The following is a 19,467-nucleotide window of genomic DNA, read 5'->3' on the forward strand; positions in this document are numbered from 1 at the left end:
CCGGTTACACAGCAGCTCTCTGGTCGCTGGAAATCGTCTCAGCCGCTTTTCCTTCATCATCCTCTTCGGTTTCAGTTCCGGTGGTCGACTTGTCTTCATCTTCCAGGTTCACAGTATTTAACAGGAACTACAGTACAACATCTGCATTCTCTCCCTGACATTTACAACAAGGTGCGGTCTGCTTGTCCAATCAGGACAGCGAGCACCCCACTGGGATTTGTCCCCATTCAGGCAAGGAGGAAGACAAAGGGATGTGGAGTTTTGGATTCCTCCCTCGCTTCCTGCCTTCTAAGACAGAGTGAAGCCTGGGCGTGGAATCCAGGGGACTCCTGCCGAAGATAAAAATCACACAAAGGAATTTCTGTCCTGGATGTCAAGAAGGAACAAGAAAGGACAAGAAACACTAAAATGGCAAAAAAAGAAGACAGGGGCCATTTTGGTTAAATTAGCAACCTTAGGTGCCTTTACTGCAGCTGTGAACACAGCCTGCGGTATAGGTGCACCCAATTAATACAAGGTATCACTGCCACCAGCCATGGAAGGTAAGCTTGTCCCTGTAACATAATTGTTACAGTTTTAGTGTGAAGGGGGATACATTGTATCTCACCAGCACTTCACATAAGGTGGGGTGTGCTGGTTGCACCTAACAAAATGTTAAAGGGACCCAAATATCCTTTCTACCCTTCGGAACTGTAGTTCTCTTAAGGTTACCAAAAGAAAGTTAAAAGGGGAGCCCCTAGGGAGACCCAGCAACAACAGGCACTTATTGCGAAAAAGTTGTTAAAGAGGATAACTTTAAAAAGACACTATGTAGAGTAAAAAAAATGACACCCATAAAAAGAGTAAAAGATTCTGTGAGTGTGAAAAAAAGATTCCCGCTCACAGAGTGTAACGCTCACCTGGTATCCACAGGGACATCACTCAGCCTGTTCTCACCTCTTATGACCTCGAACCCTTCCCTGGAGGATATTCGACTGGAGACTGGGCCTGAAACACAGGATTGATAGAGTTTAACTCCCTATTGTCTCTGTGTGCTTGAACCCCTTCTTCCCCGGGGTTCAACCCTTCCCTTTGATCCATAGGCCACCTTGTTTTCTTGGATAGTGTGCTCTTCGTCCTGCTTTCAGCGCAGGGGCGCGTTGATTGATGCAGGCTCGTTGCTGCCTAGTTACTTCACTGGCATGAGTCCGACAGGTAAGTATAATGAGTCTTTTGAACAGTTCTCTAACTTCGTTCCTTTCCTTCCTTAGATGATGGCCGGCGTCCGGGGATGGCGTTGTGCTGCTGAGATGAGTAGCGCTGAAGGTGAGTGAGAGCGCGATGCGCGATGCACCCCTTTCGTATTTGCATTGAACTGAGTTCTTTTTCTGTCTCTTTTAGGTGCCACGACGTTTTCAACATGGATGCTGGTTATGAAGAACAAATGCGGCGCCTCTAGATGTTTCCACGCTAACCTGGAGTGTCTTTTCCCTCTTGCAGATGGATGAGAAGGTCCAGAGACAGAGTTCCCCCAGAGAGGCTGGTATTCAGGTAAGCGTTTGAAGCTCATACAGTATTTAAAAATAAGCGAAGATTTGCAGAATGCTTACTAATGCCTTTTTTCTGTGTTTTTCCCTTTTCCTTAGGAAGCGGCGTGCCGGGATGGGAATGACACCGCCGAAGATGCCCGCAGAACAGAAGGAGCGATGAATGATGGGCAGAAGTGCTGCAAGGTAAGGCTGTTCCTAACGGTGTTCTTGTTCTCGCAGGAGCTGAGCGCAGAAGAAAGATGCAGGCCTACTGGAGACCGATCCGAACACGGTGAGTGTCACGCTGCAGGTGCAGAAAACGCAAAGCATGTTTCTCAGCCTGGGTGTGGCTTAACTACTCTCTGGGTATCCCAGGTGTCTCTGGGCTGAACCACACCCAAAAGACTAGACCGCACATGCAGTTCTGGGAACCGAAATATGTGGGGGCATCAATCTTGTCCCCATCAATGCACTACAAGTCCAATCCCCAATGTTATCCTATTGGAGTGAGTGAGTCTGGTGCCACAAGCGACATGTCTGACTCCAAGTGGGTCTTTGGAGGGATGGAGAGGCCCTTGAGGGCCATGTAGGTGATCGTGGCCTGGCTCCAGCCTGACATCGTGGAGGGCTGGGGACATGAGGGGCAGGAATCATGACCCAGAGGTATTACGGAAAAATAACCCACCAGTAAAGCAAAAAATTCTGGGGTTGACAAATTAGGAAGATTTACCCATTTCTATGAAAATCTTACCTAACACTTGTCCCTCCCAGACTAAGGAACAGGAGGATCTAATCCTCACCAGGATGGATCTCATGTTTCAAGTCGGTTAAACTGTTTGCTGAGTCCACCAGCAATCTTGTTGTAATCCTTGCTGTGATACCTTTTCAATCTTTTAAATGTTAGTTATCATTTGCAAACCGTATGACCTACAACTAGTGTTGGGGACTTTGCTCTTGTCTAATGTCTAGGGGATCTGATTTAACAGACCGTCAGAAGTTGTGACAACTTCTGAACCTACAATAGGATTTTAAATGGGTTCTTATAAAGAAATCCCATAGACCTAGACGGGTCGCCATGATTCCTCACAACCTCTCTCCCATGAACAGGTTGGGTCTCAGGTATCCTAGTTGGAGGGGGTTGTGGCAAAGCATTGTAAATGCTTCCACTTCCTCTTAGATCTGGTTTTACCTTGGCTAGGGGTTTCCCTTCTAACACTAGGATTTACAAGGGGGCCTTCAGCAGAGGACCCCACAGTGTCAAGGGGTTTAGTCTTTGACACATCTTTTCTGGATTTTCACCAGCTTTGAGGTTTACCAGTCCTCAAAGGCCTAGATAGGTTTCCAACTTGTCTATCCTCCTCTTCCTCAGAAGCAGTGTGGGTCAAAGACTTTAGAACTGGACCTGAAATGGAGGAGCATGGTTTGGACTCCCATTCCCCTTATATTCTAGTTGTAAATGTGCCTTTGTTAGAGGTTTCCCTGCTAACGTTAGGATTTATAGCAGGATTCTCAGTAGAGGATCCCACAGGGTTAGAGTTGCCTCTTGAAACAGAGACCGTAGCCTTGTCAGAACACCTATCCATAACTCCTGTAGGAGTAGTTGGAGTCACAGGCTTTTTATTCGAGGGCCTAGTAAGAAAGCTATTTGTAGGTTTCTTATAACTCTTTTTGGTTTTCAGTTTTTTAGGCCTAAAGTTTCCTTCTGGGCACTCTGAACTAAAGGAGAAAACTAAATTCCTACCTTGGGGTCAAGGAAACTCCTTGTTCTTTTAGGTTTGTTAAAAACACCTAAGCTTTTCACGTCCATCTGGAACACCTCCACTCTAAGTGGGTTTTCAGGTGTATCCGTGTTCAGAGTGTTAGGAACCACTTCCACTGTAGGTGGGTTTTCAAGTGGTTCAGCCACTACTGGTTTAACTGAAGGGCCTTTATTCTAAAGGACATACACCACACAGGGTGTGTGACATGAACATCAAGGTTCTTTTCAGCCTAGGAATTGCCTCCATACCAGTGGGTCTAGAGTCCACTGTCTGTGAGGTTTCAGAGGGACTTTCTACCTCAGGCTCAGCTGAAGGCAGAGTCACATAAGTGACTTCAACAACGTCTTTACACAGTGTTATACATTGGACTGGAACACTTAAGTTCCTATATACAGGGTGAACCACTTCCACCCAGGTGGGTTTTCAAGAGGTTCTTTCACCTTAGTGTGAACTGAAGGTGGGGTCACAGGAGTGACCTCTAGCTTTGTGGGCCTAGGGGCTTTGTTTCTATTTGAAGTTATAGGTGCTACACCCAAGTGCCCTTCAGAGTGGCAGTTGTGAAGATCTCTCTTACTTCAAGGTTAAGAGCCGCAGCCTTTTTACAAGGGGGCTCAGCTGAACCAAGGGCAGCAGCTTTTCTGCTATACTCAGTATCAGATTTCTTAAGGGATGAGGAGATAGCACTTTTAGACCTGCCTTTATTCGCAGAGTCCCTTAAGGGGTTTAGACATTGAGATGTTTTCTTTTTTTATCTATTTATGAGAGCTGATGTCAAGGGCAGACCAAAGGTAAAACAAAACATGCAGACAAAACGCATGACCAATGCTAAGGGTGGTAAATATATTTGTGTTTTGCACCATGGTTCATGTACAAACATTATGTTAACATTAACATTACTAATATTATGAACAACACGAGTGATGTGGCGTTTTTGATACTGGAGGGTCTAAAGGAGCGAGTGATTACGGTTTTGGAACTTAAACTGCTTACTAAAAGTAAACCTTGCGAGTGCTTGTGCTAGCACGGCTTTGACAGCATGCCCGAGAGGTACGCGAGCAGCCATCACTAACATTACTAATAACACGAGCAATGTGGTGGATTGACTCTGGAGGGTCTATAGGAGCGCCGTGTATCCTACAGCGTTTCGTCTTGATTCATAGACATCTTTCATTTTCTCGATTATACGGCGTGCGGCACGCGCCATGTACGGAGAGTTAGCACTGAGGGTTAGTGGATATGGGGACCGCCAAGGGGACTTTCCTCCACAGAGCATTTTTATGTTTCACTTCCCATTTGTATGGACCTGCACACACGGTGACATAGGCTATGGGTAATAAGGTGCTACTGGCATTAGATGGTGAATTCCCGTTTCCTAACCTTGGTAATATGAGAACAAAACATCTGGTTCTCAATACGGGTATTATTTGTTTCCCCTGTAGCACCGTGAATGGTCTATTGATTCGGTTATTCCTATGCCAGTCTGAGAGAGATTGGTTGGTTGCGACTCTTCGGTGAAGGTTCCCGAGCCGCACCATGGGTGCATGTAAGTGTTTTTCATTTTCATGATAGAAAATATAGGGATTTTAACATTGTCATGGACACTAAGGTGTGTGTTTATGTTGGTTCCATAGGTACAGTATTTGCACTGATCCCAATGGAGGATTAATGTCCACTATCCCGTTCACCTGCCCTCGATTTGGAACTTGGGGGTGAGTAGGGGCCTGTGTGTTGATTGATCTGTAACACAATGTGACATTATTAGTCACTGTTTTTTAAGAAATAGGGATGACACTTTGTTTTTATTATTGTTTTTAGATTGGCTACGGGCCCATACTTGTTAAGAATAGGGCGAAGTATTCTTTCTTTGCTCTACGTCCTGAAGAAGGTCTCCGACCGAAACACGTGTCGACGTTTTTCTGAGAGTGTTATCGGACCTAATATGGTATCGGATATATCACAACACCTTATATCAGGGACTGGGTCATTGTTCAATGTATTAAATGAAGAGAACTGGTATAATCATACTTCCAATACCTACTGATTTATGAAACACCACTGGTGTTCTTATTGTGAAAATGGTTGAATGTGCCTTGTATGTGGTTTTGATTGTTGTTATGAAATTGTTTTTATCAATTTTTAGGATAGATGATTTTTTCCTGTAATGAATTTACTGAATAAAATTTGAAATGTATTAAAACTTAGGAAGTGTCATCCCATTCTACTGATCCAATCTTGGATATAGGTTTACTGCCATTAAAGACTGGATGTCATCTCACTATCTCTCTCTTAACACCGACAAGACTGAAGTCTTGTTCTTCCCTTTTAACACCCTACCCTCTCCATCCCCCCTCCTATCCATTTTCCCCCTTCTAATCGTCCCATTTCCAACCATGCTCGTAATCTAGGCATTTACTTGACTCTTCCCTTTCCTTTTCTCATCATATCTCCCTCACTTCTTGGGCATGTCGCTATCATCTCTTTAACATCCGTAAAGTCCATCCCTCTCTCACCTTCCATGCTACCAAACTTTTAATCTCCTCCCTCATCTTTTCTCGCCTTTTCTATTGTTCTTCTCTCTTCTTCGGTCTCCCCGCCTCCCATCTTGCTCCCTTGAAATCCCTCTACCACTCTGCCATCCGCACCCTATGTCTACTCTCTCCCCATGACTCCATCTCCAACTCACTCTCTTACCTAGGATGGCTCCCTTTCCACTCCCAACTTAAATTTCATTTCCTTTGTCTTGTCTTTAAATCCCTTCATGACCTTGCCCCTCCTTACCTCTCCTCTCTCCTCTCACTCTATACCCCCGCTCGCTCCCTTCGATCTGCTGATCTCTTCTTACTTTCTGTTCCCCCACCACCTTGTGCCTCCTCTCGTTTCTGCTCCTTTCAGCTCCTTGCCTTGCCCCCTTACACTGGAACTCCCTACATCTTTCTATCCGCTCCTCCTCCACCTATTCCTCCTTCCGCACCTCACTGAAATCACTTCTTCTTAACTCCCCTCCTAGACACTTCCTCCCTCTCTCCTTTCACCCTCCTAGTTCCCTTCTCCTTGTTCTCTTTCTCTTTACTTTTTCCCCGTCTCTCTATAGCTCACGTCACTCATTACTCTTTCCTTCTCCTTCCTTCCCCACTGCCCCTACTGTCCTGTTTCTCATATGCAAATTGTTCTACATACCGATTTTATGGTTTGATTCATGTTTACTGTTACGGCTTCTACTGTTCTATGTTTGATGTGTTTTGTTATTAACTGTAAAGCGCCTTGGATTAAGGCGCTATATAAAACAATAATAAATACAAATACAAATAATAATAAATAAAACACAGATTCAGATAAGCAGTAGCTCTTGTACCTTATTTTTGGATGTCACACAGCTAACTCAAGGTAAGTAAAACCCATGTACTTTTTTAATCTCACAATGAAGTCCAGGTTAGACCTTTCCAAGCTATACAAGTAACTTATGTATGACTTATAGGGGACAGTTAGAACCAAAGACTCTCTTTGTGTCTGTTTACAACAGCACAGGGAAAGCAAAACCCAATGTTACACTTTACTGAATGACTCAAAGTTATTATACGTAGGCAACAACCTAATGCACACTTATTCTGGATAGGCTAACAGCAAGTCAGGGGAAACAGGACACAGTTGGGGGAATCTCATACAATTATCCTACCAGGACTAATCTGGTGTCCAACAGTTTGGGGACACAATTATCCTAACAGGAATAATCTTCTGAAACCAACACATTACTTTGGGGAAGAGGCACAACCTAATCAAAGGTGAGAAATATACCTTCACAACTACTTTCTATTAGAATGGCAAAATGGTTTCTAAGGAAAGAAAGATGTTAACCATACTTTTGAGAATAGTGCATCACACATCCAAGGTAAGAACTTTTGTTACTGTCCACTCTTAGAGTTACAGTTACCAACTACCTCTTTACACGTAAGTACGTTTTAAACACTTATTTTCTTTTCTAGGCAAAAGGGCCAATACTTTAAAATGTCATTCCCTTATTCTTGCAGCATGACTGTTCTCAGTGGCAGAAGGGGGGTCCCCAGGGACTAGTGACCAACAGACCGTGTCAGAAAGGGTTCTTAAGTAGCTAAAGTCATAGTTCATTGGTCGAATCACCGAGAAGGTGGGTGGCAGTGTGGGGGTTGGCTTGGCCTGAGGGGTAAAGAGGAGAGGAGAAAGTGGTCACTCCAGGAGAGAGGAGTGGTGAGAGGGTTAGAGAGGGGAATATTAGAGGAGATCAGAACATCAAGAGTGTGCCCTGCAGAGTGAGTCGGTACAGAGGGAAGAATGGAGAGAGTCACAAAGGTCGCAAAATAGTACTGTGGTGGGACAAGAAGCATCCAGATGGATATTGAAGTCTCCAAGGAGGAGGAGTTGAGTGGTCGAGGCCAGGAGGGAGGAGGAGAGGTCTGCCCACTCAGAAAAGAAGGAGGTGATCTGACCAGGTGGCCGGTAGATAGTAGCCACTGTGAGTGAGTGGCCAGGAGAGAGAGAGAGAGCCTACAGAGCAGGCATTTATAGTTGGAGTAGGCCTACATATGAGGCAGGAATCCACTCTGGGAAGATCAAGGCTACACCCCCACCGGAACGGTTGGATCTGAGCACAGAGAGGATCTTGTAGCCATCAGGGAGGCGAGTATCAAAGCTCGTGACAGAGCTGGCCGTGAACCATGTCTCAGTGAGACCAAGGACATCAAGGTCAAGTTCATCCAGGAGATGTCGGAAGAGTATTTGACAGCTGAGCGAGAGTTAAGAGTGGTGAGGTGGAGAAGGTTGCCATCCTTGAAAGACTTCCAAGGAGGGGTACAAACATGGTGCGGTCATGTGATTTCCCTGGTCTGTCCCCTCGTTTGTATCCCATACTCCAAACAAGATGCCCCTTGTTGATAGGTCTCTTGAGATCCCATAAATCCCCTTGATCCATGATAGGACCTCCTCCCAATAGATCTGAATATGGGCACATCCCCACCACATGTGGTAATAGTCGGTGAATGGCTGCCGGCACCTCCAGCATCGTGTGTCTGCACCTAGATATATCTTAGCCAGTAGGGCCGGAGGGTGGTGCCAGCGGTGTATGATCTAAAGGGCCTGCATCCTATACTGGAGTGAAACTGAGGATTGTGTGACCCTTCTGCACATGGTTAGCCATAGATCCTCTGTTATGTCCCTTTGCAGGTCTGTCGCCCATCTTTCTCTGGCCACTGGACCTGTGCAGGGTCCACCTTCGGTATTACCGTATACAAGCATCCTATGCAGCCCTTTGTGTCTCTATGTTGTATGAGTGCTAATTCAAAAGGGGTGAGGTCTCTACGCAAGTTGTTTCCCGGCTTCTCAGTCTTCTCTTCCTCTCCCCCACCCTTACCATATTCTGTCTGTTTCCATTTCCTTCCCACTCTCCCCCTCCCTTCCTTATCTATGTATTAGCACTTGCACTATCTGAAATGTCGTCAGGCCGAGTACGATAGTTAATTTCACATGCTTACTGTTCATGGCCTGTAAGAATGTTGTTATATTTTCCCTTGTTCCCTTCCTTGCCTTGAAGCGCTTTGAAACACATTGTGTATAGGCGCTATATAAATAAACAATCATATCAAACTTACTCCGTCAGAAATTTCTTTAGACCAAGTACGATATTAACTTGTTTGTTCCTCCCCCTCCCCCTACAGCACTACCTGAAATGTTGTCAGGCCTAGTAGGGTAGTCGCTTGTTTTGTTTCTCTACTCCCCCCTCCTAACCCCACTCCTGCACATCTTGTAAATCTCCGGTACTACCAGAAATGTCATCAGGCCTAGTACGATAGTTAATTTCACATTCTTAATGTCTCATGGCCTTGTAAGAATGTCATTGTACTTTCCCTTGCACTCTCCCTTGCCTTGAAGCGCTTTGAAACACGTGTGTATAGACGCTATACAAATAAACTATAATTCATTCATTCATCCATTGTGCATCATTGAGAGCTCCATTCAACTGCAAACAGCGGAATGGAGACAGATGGCCGACTTGCAAGAGGTCTTCCAGTTTCCCCATTGATAAGAACTCCCCCCTGTACCACATCTGGCCCACTCCACTCAGGCCCGCCTCATACAATTTTTGGAACTGCAGGGTTCTGGTATCAGGTTTCTCACCGGGAGGGCCCAGATGCAACTCAGTGGGGAAGGCCACGTCGTGATCCACCTTGTGTTTCTTGTTTCCAAATCGACCATAACACCTTTAGGATGGGGCGCGCAGGATTCTACGTGGGATGTCTCGCTGAGGCACCCATAACCACTCCCCCAGGGAGACCGGGTCAAAGATCGAGTTGTCCATGGCCACCCATTGCTTTTCTGACTGCGGCTCTAGGTTGTCTATAAGTATGCGTAACTCTGCTGCTTTATAGTAGGTCTACAAGTCTGGGAGCCCGACCCCCCCCCCCCCTTCCTTTGCCATAGTGAGTGCTCTAAAAGCTATTCTGGGTCTTTTTCCTGCCCACAGGAATTTCAGAAGCCTTTGTTTAACCATGTCAAGAAGGTTTGCAGGGATTATTAATGGGAGCATCTGGAACAAGAATAGGAATTTGGGGAGGACTGTCATCTTCAGACAGTTGAGCCTAGCCATCCACAAGTTGTTAAGCCTGGTTCAACACTCCAGGTCTGTTGACTTTTCCCCCACAAGGGGGATTACTTTTGTTGAACAGATCGCTGAGGTCCCTCGGGATCTCATGGTATTTTTGCTTCAGGAATAGGAGTTTTTATTCTGTGTCCTGGTCTAAAATGGCATTTAGCTGTGTCCTACAATGCCGGAGTCTGTTCACCCCATATGGGGAGAACAGGGATCCACCAGGACCCCCAGGCTGCAATTCAGCTATTTTCTGGCACAATGCTTGTTCCCGTTTCCCCTTTTCCCTCTTTTTCTGGGACCCTATCCTTGAGGACTCCCCTTATCGTTGCCTTAAAGCATTCCCACAGGGATTGGACCGTAACTTCCCCAGTATCAATATACTCAAAAGTATTCCTCGATTGCAGTGAGTAGTTCTTGAGTCCACCACTGTGTCCCTTAACAGGAAATAGTTGCATCTCCAGCGCCCCTGGGGAGAGAATGCCCAAAACTACTCTCACCATGTTGTGGTCTGACCACGAGACTGGGGCGATCCGGGACTCCACTACCTGGGCTCTAAGGTGCCCATCGACCAAAATTAGGTCTATTCGTGAGTAGGAATTATGCACAGCAGAGTAATAGATGAACGGCTTCTCTCCTTCAGCTGTCGAGGGTAGGGAATCAATCAGTCCCAGGACTTCATTAACCCTTATTAATCAGTCAGAGTCCCCATCGGTCGGGCGAGGCCTGCGCTCTTTGCCCAACCTCTTTCGGTCCCTCAGGGGGTCTAGCACCATATTAAAATCCCCTCCCACCACCAGTTGACCCTCCACAGACTGGACCAGCCTGTCCCCCCACCGCCTCCCAGAACAATCCATGGCCTGTGTTCGGGGCTGACACTGTTCCAACCATGATCAGAGAGCCATTAAGTTCCCCCATCACAAATATAAAACGGCCATGCTGGTCTGAGAGCTTCCCCTCTGCCTGAAAGCCCAACAGGGCTGATACCAGGAGACCAGCCCCCGTCCTTTTCTTTGTGTCTGAGGCCATGAACACCTCTCCGACCTCTCTTGCATGCAGTTGGGGTTCCCTACATTTCTGCCAATGTGTCTCCTGGAGGCACATCCAATCTAGTTTCGCCCTTTTGAATTCTTGCAGAACTAATGATCTCTTGCCTGGCGTGTTGAGACCCTTAACATTGAGGGAGCCGAGGACTATTTCTCCTATTCAACCCATCGTCCGTTCATCTCATTATCAATCTGTCTCCTCCCACTAAAGGCTACAACCCCAAACTGTTGAGAACTTGTAAACTGAGAACTTCAGTTTCCCCTCCTCCCCTCCCCTTTCCCCCCTCCCCCCTTGACATCCGATCCTGCCATGTTACCATGTGCACGACAGGGTCGATTCACCAGAGGTCCTCCCTCCCTTCGGACCTGCTCACTGAAGCCTTCACCTTCTTGAGTCCCACTCCCCCATAGCCGTCTCTTATATACACTCACAGCAGCTCCCTACAGCCCCCTGATTCCTCTTCAACCATAATATCCACAGTATTCCGGATTCTATGGTTTTCTATACTTGCATGACTTGGGGACTCTCATCCTGTTTTGCACGGGGTCCCGGCTCTTTGCCTCGTCCATTGTTTGTGCCCTCTGGGCCATCAGGTTACCGGGTTGGGGATTGCATGAGTTCGGAAGTCATCCGTTGAGTGTCATCCTCTGTGACCAGTCTATAGGAGTATCCTTCATGCTCAAAGGAGATTGAGAACGGGAAGCCCAGCAATACCGATCCCCCTTCTCGGTAAGCCATTTGGTGAGGGGACCACATTGCCTTCTTCTTGCTAGCGTAACAGCTGATAGATCCTGGAAGATTGTGATCTTGGATGTTGTGTAGTCAATGGGTGTCGCCTTGCTTGCGCTTTCTATTACCATTTATTTTTCTGTGTAATAGTGAAATCGGCCCAGGAGTGACCGTATGCTCGGTCTTTCGTGGGCTGATCGATTGCGTCTGATCCGAAGAGGATCCGCAGAACTTCTGAGATGGAGCACTTGATGTCGTTTTCTGACTCTCCCTCTCTCTCAGGTAACCCAAAGAAGCAAAGGTTATTTCTTCGCTCCCTATTTCCGAAATCAACCGTCTTTAATTTGGCTTCCATTTCCCTTCTTTCAAGTTCAGAGTTGCATGTCCATCTGTGTTTCTGGGGTGTCCAGCGATTCCTAATTGCCCTCGAGGGCTTGGACCCTGTCTTCAAACGTGTCCATTCTTTGCTCCATTTTGTCGAGTCTTTGGCCCAGCACTGAGCCTGTGCTTCTTATTTCTACCATGAGCACCGCAATGTCTATCTTTGTTGATATTTGGTTGTCCTCCATTGTCACTGTTTGGACCTTGCCAACTGCTGCCTGGGGGTCTTGGAATTGAAACTTCTGACATTTATTCCCCCCTGGCCGGTTACCCTGAGGGTCTCCGTGACAGGCCAGTTGATCAATGCTGTCCTGGGGACCTGTTCTTGCGGCTGTGCACACTTAGGCAGACTGACTTGAGCATTCGGGACACCAGGCTCCCCCTCGGCCATCTCCTGTGCAGCTTCCGGAGGTATGTTGTCTCGTGGCGCGGGGAGGTGGGGCCACGCCCCTGATCAATCCCAATATCGCAATAGAAGCACAAGTCCCAGTGATGTTCCGGGCCTAGACACTCTAAGCAAATAGAGTGGGGATCCGCCCTCGCGAAAAGATGTTTGCATGAAAAACAGGACACGAATCCCAGACACTCCGGCATAGACGGATGACTACATGACCGTGGAACCGGAGCAGGAAGGAAGGACAAAGGGAATAAAAAGAAAACATTCCTGGTGATGCTAGTGTGTCCAGCCCCGACCGCGCTGAGAAAAGGACTGAAGGGCGATGCGTGGGGTGGAGCTCAGGAGGGCGGGGTTACGGCCATGTGCGGTACCCCACGTAAAAATAAAAGGACAAAAACCAAACATTTTTTATGCTTTTTACAAAAGTTCTCCGGCCCCGTCCCGAAGGAGGGAATGTCCCACAAGTATGGAAGAAAGGGGACGGGACGTAGGAGTAGGACAGTTTTTCTTAAGTCCAACTGTAAAACCATTAGACTGAGGCAGTACAAGACTCCACACTTAGTATAAGGCTGTACCATCTGAATTCATGGTAGTGTAGACAGGGCAGCTAGGCTTATTTTAGGAGGGAAAGAGGGCTGTAGAATCAGTACAAATGAAATTGTAATAAAAATGGTCCAAAGAAACACTGACACACTATGTATGTAAAAATAAATGATGTATTTAAATACAAGTAGGCCCAGATAAATATAGGCGTAAATAAGTACTTTCACACATTATATGTAATCACAATTATAAAAACACAACACTATGTAGAACCTGATAGAATGGGAGGCCTGATTTGTTATCATTACATAACCATTACCCATCATTACCTATTGTTAGAGAATCATTACTCTTTGTTATGGAATTATTATCCATCATTACCCATCATTCTATCATTGTATCCTGTTTAGTTATCCATCATACATTCTGATTAGTACTGATTAGGAATACATGAAATAGTAACATTAGACTATCCACATTAGACTACCACTTTGTATGCATTTGCATATAGAATGACACAGTGTCATATTTGAAATGCCATGTAGTGTCATTTAGAGACACATTGTTATACATTATAGACACATGTCGAGATATGTTATGTATTATGTATGCATGTAGAGAGACATGTATGAGTGTGCTTGTTTGTTCGTTTATTATATTTCTATAGCGCTCCGGACCCGGGAGTATAAGGGCGATTAGTACAAGTTACAATGCACAGTACATGGTAATAATCAGTAATAGTAGTGGAACAAAAGGTATACATGATATATGTACATATATATATATATGCAGAATATACAGACAGTAGAGGTAATAGCAACCAATAATGACAGAAATGAGCCATGTGCAATATATACAGTTTATAGCTGAGGTCTAACTTGAAGGTTGACTTTTTGTCAGAAGCCACCCAATGGCCAGCTTCCTGAACGATTGGAAGGATTTGGAGGCCTTAATATTCAGAGGCAGGGTGTTCCAGAGTTGGGAGGCGATGACAGAGAAGCTCAAACCTCCGGCTCTTTTAGAGGTATATCTAGGTACTGTGAGTCATAGGGTGTTGGAGGATCTCGTAGTTCTAGGGGAAGATTTCAGAGTAAATTTGTTAGTAAGGTAGGAAGGGGCTAGCTAGTTGAGTGCTTTGTACGTGAGGCAGAGGGTTTTTAGATCGATTTTATGTTGGATGGTGAGCCATTTGCATGATGTTCTGGTGGCAGAGATGTGCTCACGCCTGGGAATGTTTAGTGCTGCCCGTAGCGCATTATTTCGAAGGACTTGGAGTTTACTAATTATCGCTTGATTGGCACCTAGGTAGAGGCTATTACAATAGTCTAACTTAGATTGTATAAGAGCTCTAGCTAGTGTGAGGCAACTGTTAGAGGAAAGAAATGGTCTACAAGCTCTAATTAATTTTCCTTTATATAGGCCGTGGCTGAGGCGGTCGAGTTGACTTGTTTGGCGAGGTTGGTATTAGCATCGAGGTAAAAGCCAAGTGTTTTTACATTTTTGGCAACCTGGATAGTGTTACCGTCGATTATGATGTTGGAATAGTTGGGACTTAGTTTTTGTAAGTTGTTGGGTGAACCAACAATGAGCAGTTCAGTCTTCTCGTCATTCAGGCAGAGGCCAGGTGTGGCCATCCATGCCTGAATGACGGAGAAGATTTCATTGATCCTGGTTACATCATATTTGTAGTTGCCCGAGATAGTGAGGAGTATCTGGGTGTCATCCGCGTAGTTTGTGTAGGTGACACCCAGACGGTCCAGTTTATCAAAGAGGGGCTTTGTGAAAATATTGTATAGGGTCGGTGAAACACATGAACCTTGAGGGACACCGCAAGTAATGGGGATAGGGTCTGCTGCTGCCACCGGAGAGAAGACTCATGGTTCTATTGGCTAGGAAGGATTGTATCCACGCAACAGCAGAGGGGGAGAAGTGGGTGGCAGAGGAGAGGTGATTACAGAGAATCTTATGGTCAACCAGGTCGAAGGCGGCTGAGAGATCTAAAAGGAGTAGGATGGCCGCCTTGCCCTTGTCTTTGATTTCGTCAATCTGGCTTTTAAGATCAACAAGGGCCGTTTCTGTTCCATGCTGAGGCCGGAAGCCAGATTGACGCAAACCGAGTAATTGGTTAGACTCAAGGTAGTGCTGAATTTGCAAATAAGCAACTCTGTAAAGAATTTTTAACAGGAAGGGGACGGTTGTGATAGGCCTGTAATTAGTAGGGATGGCTGGGTCCAAGGTCTGTTTTTTTAGTAGCGGGAGGACCCATGACTGTTTCAAGTTATTGGGTACCGAGTTGGTGGAGAAACACATGTTTATAAGCTTTGAAATAAAGGGGGCGAGATCTCTTGCTGCGTCTTTTATAATCTTTGCAGGGCAGCTGTCCCCTTTGCAGTTTGATGGTTTGAGGGAGGTTATGATTTTTTGCACTTCAGGAGCAGTGACTTTTTTAAAGGTGAAGCCATGGTTGGTGTTAGGGGTGGTAGGTGGGCTGGGGATAGGGGGGCTAGGGGTGAGGTTATTATTAGAGAGTTGTAGTCTTTTGTTTTCAATTTTAGTTTGTAGGCCAGTGATTTTGTTTGCAAGGGCATCTTGGATGCTGGTGCACCAGAGTTGGTCCTTCACGGACGTGTCTGTGGGAGGATTAGGGTTTTCTAACTCCTTCAGGATGGTGAATAGTTCTTTGGTACTGGAACTAGCATTACTTATTCTTATATTATAGGCTTCCTTTTTAGTGCGAATTATTTCTCTTTTATAGAGGGAGGATGCATTTGTGAGATTGATTTTATGTTTCTCTGTTGGGTTTATTTTCCAAAGGGCTTCCATTTTGGATTTTTTATTTCTAAGAATTTTAAGTTCAGGAGTGTACCAGGAGTTGAGATGTGCTTTAGGTTTACCTTTACGTAATTTTAGAGGGGCGACAAGGTCGATAGCTTTGGTCATGACGTTATTGTAGGTGTCTACTAGTAGATTAAGGTCCGCTGAGTTGGGGATCATATTTAGAGTGGGTAGAATCAGTGGAATGAGAGCTTCAGCGGTGATGTTCCGCTTATTTCTCGTCTGGCATGCTGGTGCAAGTAGGCACGGTATATGGTGTGGATTATTAGTGCTGATGTCAAATGAGAGTAGGATATGGTCAGTCCATATGAGTGGTTGGGGGTCCTTGCAGATAATGTTGCATTTATGGGCAGCAAGCCAGTCTAAGGTTCTGCCTTTCTGATGTGTGGGTAGGCTGTTAAGTTGAGAGTAGTTCTGTTCGCCAAGTGCATTGGCAAGGGCGGAAGCTGGAGTGTCGTGAGGATCGTTGTATCCCAAGTTAAAGTCACCTACAATAATGTTCTGTGATGAGGGTTTGGATTTTTCAGCAATGAGGGGCGTTATATCTTCCTCGAAGGAACCTATGGGACCGAGAGGTCTGTATTTTAATTCTAGGGTGATGGTATTCTTAGGGGTAGTTTGGATTTTGATGGATAGATGTTCGCAGGGGTTTAGAGGAGGGGAGGTCACAGATCTAATATCCAGCGAGGATTTGAATATAAGTGCTACACCTCCTCCACGGGCATTATGCCTGTCTGCCCTAAGGATGGAGTAGTTGTCTGGGACCGCGAGTGTAAGGGAGGGACCAGCTGCGGCATGAAGCCAGGTTTCTGTGATGGCGAGGAAATCCAAATTTGCTGAATGGATGATGTCGGCGATTACCATAGGGTGGGCCACGAGGGATCTGACATTGAGTAAGGCTCCTTTAAGAGGCATAGTGTTTGCAATGATGTTTTTTATTTGTGGCTTTAGGTGTGAGATTGCTGGTCATTTTGTTAAGTAAGGTAGGGAGTCTCCAGCCTAGTCTATTGTTGCGAGTCATAAGGTTAGGATGGGCTGTAGGGCGAGGTTCGAGCAAGTTGCGTGCGTTCAGGATATTGTCAGAGTGGTTGTCTGTGGCGAAGTTGGGTGGAGAGATACCTGGAGTAATGCTAATTTTAGTGCTTTGGTCTGTAGGAGCAATGTGGAGGAATGGAGGCTGGGAGGGCAGGAAGGGTGTGGGGCAGGGAATGGGGTGGTGTCTTAGACAGCCAAGCTTGGCGAGTCCATTGCGAAATGGGATATGGCTGTTTCTACTACATGGTGTGCAATCGGGCAAGATGCAGAAGGGAAACATGAGTACTAGCCAGGCTGGCATGGTTCAGATACGGGATCGGGGCGGGATGCTAGAGGGATGATGGAAGTTGTAGGCTACGCTAATGCTTATAGGGCCAGGGGCAGACAAGCTAGTTAGGGGTATCGCTGGATTCGGGTTTGAAGCACGCTTACAGGTAGCTTGTGAATGGCATGACTAGTAGGTAGGTTTAGAGTAGCAGCTAGCTAACGACCATGAGGCACAACACAGTCAAATGTGGTCTACTGGTGACCATAAGGCATAACACAATCAAAATGTGGTCAACTAGTGACCATAAGGCACAACACAGTCAAATGTGGTCTAGTAGTGGCCATACGTGTCATGATCTCTGCTTCCAAAAGATCAGGAATTGCCAGACTCCCTTGGAAGCAGACCCATAACCCCGGTTCCGAGTGCCAGCCAGTCCCAATTGGGACCTTTTGGACCCTGTCCTGGCGCCAGTGGCACCAGGCTCATAAAGATGCCCAGTCCCAGCGCTGGAAGCGCCGGGCTCATAATGCTTGGGTGGACTTACCTGCAGCAGACCATGCTGCTTACTTACCTGCCAGTTGAACCCCTGATCCTCTTCTGTTTGGGACTACTTTTCCTGTTGGGTGGGGCAGGAGCCACCCCCTAGGTTCAGAACACTGGAACTCTTCTGGAAAGCAGGAACTCTTTTCTTACCTAGGCGTGGCTGTGGAAGGAGACACCTAAGCACTACAGGAGGCTATTTAAACCACACCCGATGGATGAATCTTGCTTTGTGTTATTCTGCATTCTCTGCAGCAGAACGCTCATCGTGTCTTCTGCTTCTGATCCTGGGCCTAAGGGAACAAAGGCTTACCATCCTGGAATCCAGTCTTCAGCAGCACCTGTAATGACAAAGAAAGAACAGGTTAGCACTACGGTCTTCAGTGGCAGCGCATCTCTTACCTGGTCCATCGGCTGTCACCAAGGCCTCGCGCTGCATTCTGGCATCTGAAAGACAAAGGCTTACCTACTCTTCGCATGCTCCGGAGGTCTTCGCACTGCATTCCGGCATCTGAAAGACAAAAGCTTACCAGCTCTTCGCACGCTCCGGAGGCCTTCGGCGCTGCATCCCGCATCTGAAAGACAAAAGAAGGTGCGTTTAAAGACATTGGGCAACTTTATTACTCACGTGCCATTACTCCTTCCCACGCCGAATCCAGTGGGTATTCCAGCACCCTTCAGCTTCTCTAAAGCTCCGAACTTGTACCTGCAAGATAAAAGGGACAGTTAGTGCGCATCGTGAAGCAGGCTACAAGCGCTTACTTACGTGCTTCCAGGCGCTTCTATTCCTCACGCGGGTTCGATCCTCAACTCTCATCAGCCCGCCATCCGCCATCGCCGGAACCCTGCAAAACAAGAGATATCATTACAAAAGACTTTTAAGACATTTGAAGTGCCCAGAACTTACCGTTCGTGCAGTTAACGACGGACAGCAGTCCTCTGAGGTCAAGAGGCCTGCACCCTTATCCAGTGAAGAAACTGGTTACGGCACCCTGCCCCGAGGCAGATGGAGAGCTCGGCGTTCACTTACCTAAGGTGAGGGCGTTAACCTTTGGGGTTCTACAGGAGAAGAGAAAGGGAAGAGGAGAGAGGCGCCCAATAACCCCAGTTCATTAATCCCATATTTTCTATCTGCAGACATGTTACTCTTCGAGTCAGACATACAGTGCACAGAGGTCCAGCCCAAAGAGCCAACCGTGTGTTACACATCACCTTTGAAGATACGGCATTCACCCAGTCAAGACCGGCGCCTCTGCGGGAATCAGGGGAGCGTTACAATAAGGCACAACAGAGTCAGATGTGGTCTACTAGTGACCATAAGGTATAACACAATCAAATGTGGTCTACTAGTGACCATAAGGCACAACACAGTCAAATGTGGTCTACTAGTGACCATAAGGCACAACACAATCAAATGTGGTCTACTAGTGACCATAAGGCACAACACAGTCAAATGTGGTCTACTAGTGACCATAAGGTACAACATAATCAAATGTGGTCTACTAGTGACCATAAGGCACAACACAGTCAAAATGTGGTCTACTAGTGACCATAAGGTACAACACAATCAAATGTGGTCTTCTAGTGACCATAAGGCACAACGCAGTCAAATGTGGTCTACTAGTGACCATAAGGCACAACACAATCAAGTGAGGTCAGTTAATGTCGAGGATGCAACAGTACAATACAGCGCAATAGCACAATGGTCGCTGAGCGACAGTAAGGCACTACACGTAGCACAGTGGACCATGAGCATCTGTATTAATAGATTTCCATTGAGGGCTTGCACAGCATTTTCAGTCAAGTGACTC

General features: G+C 46.4%; 1 protein-coding gene across 1 annotated transcript in view; it reads right to left on the reverse strand.

The window, feature by feature from the left end:
• LOC138513680 (V-type proton ATPase 116 kDa subunit a 4-like) overlaps nucleotides 1-19,467 on the reverse strand; it is a 4,716,919-nt gene that overhangs the window by 2,110,368 nt on the left and 2,587,084 nt on the right. The window lies entirely within an intron of this gene.

Source organism: Ambystoma mexicanum, chromosome 12, assembly GCF_040938575.1.
Source record: "Ambystoma mexicanum isolate Mex_15411 chromosome 12, UKY_AmexF1_1, whole genome shotgun sequence".
NCBI classification, from domain to species: Eukaryota; Metazoa; Chordata; class Amphibia; order Caudata; family Ambystomatidae; genus Ambystoma; species Ambystoma mexicanum.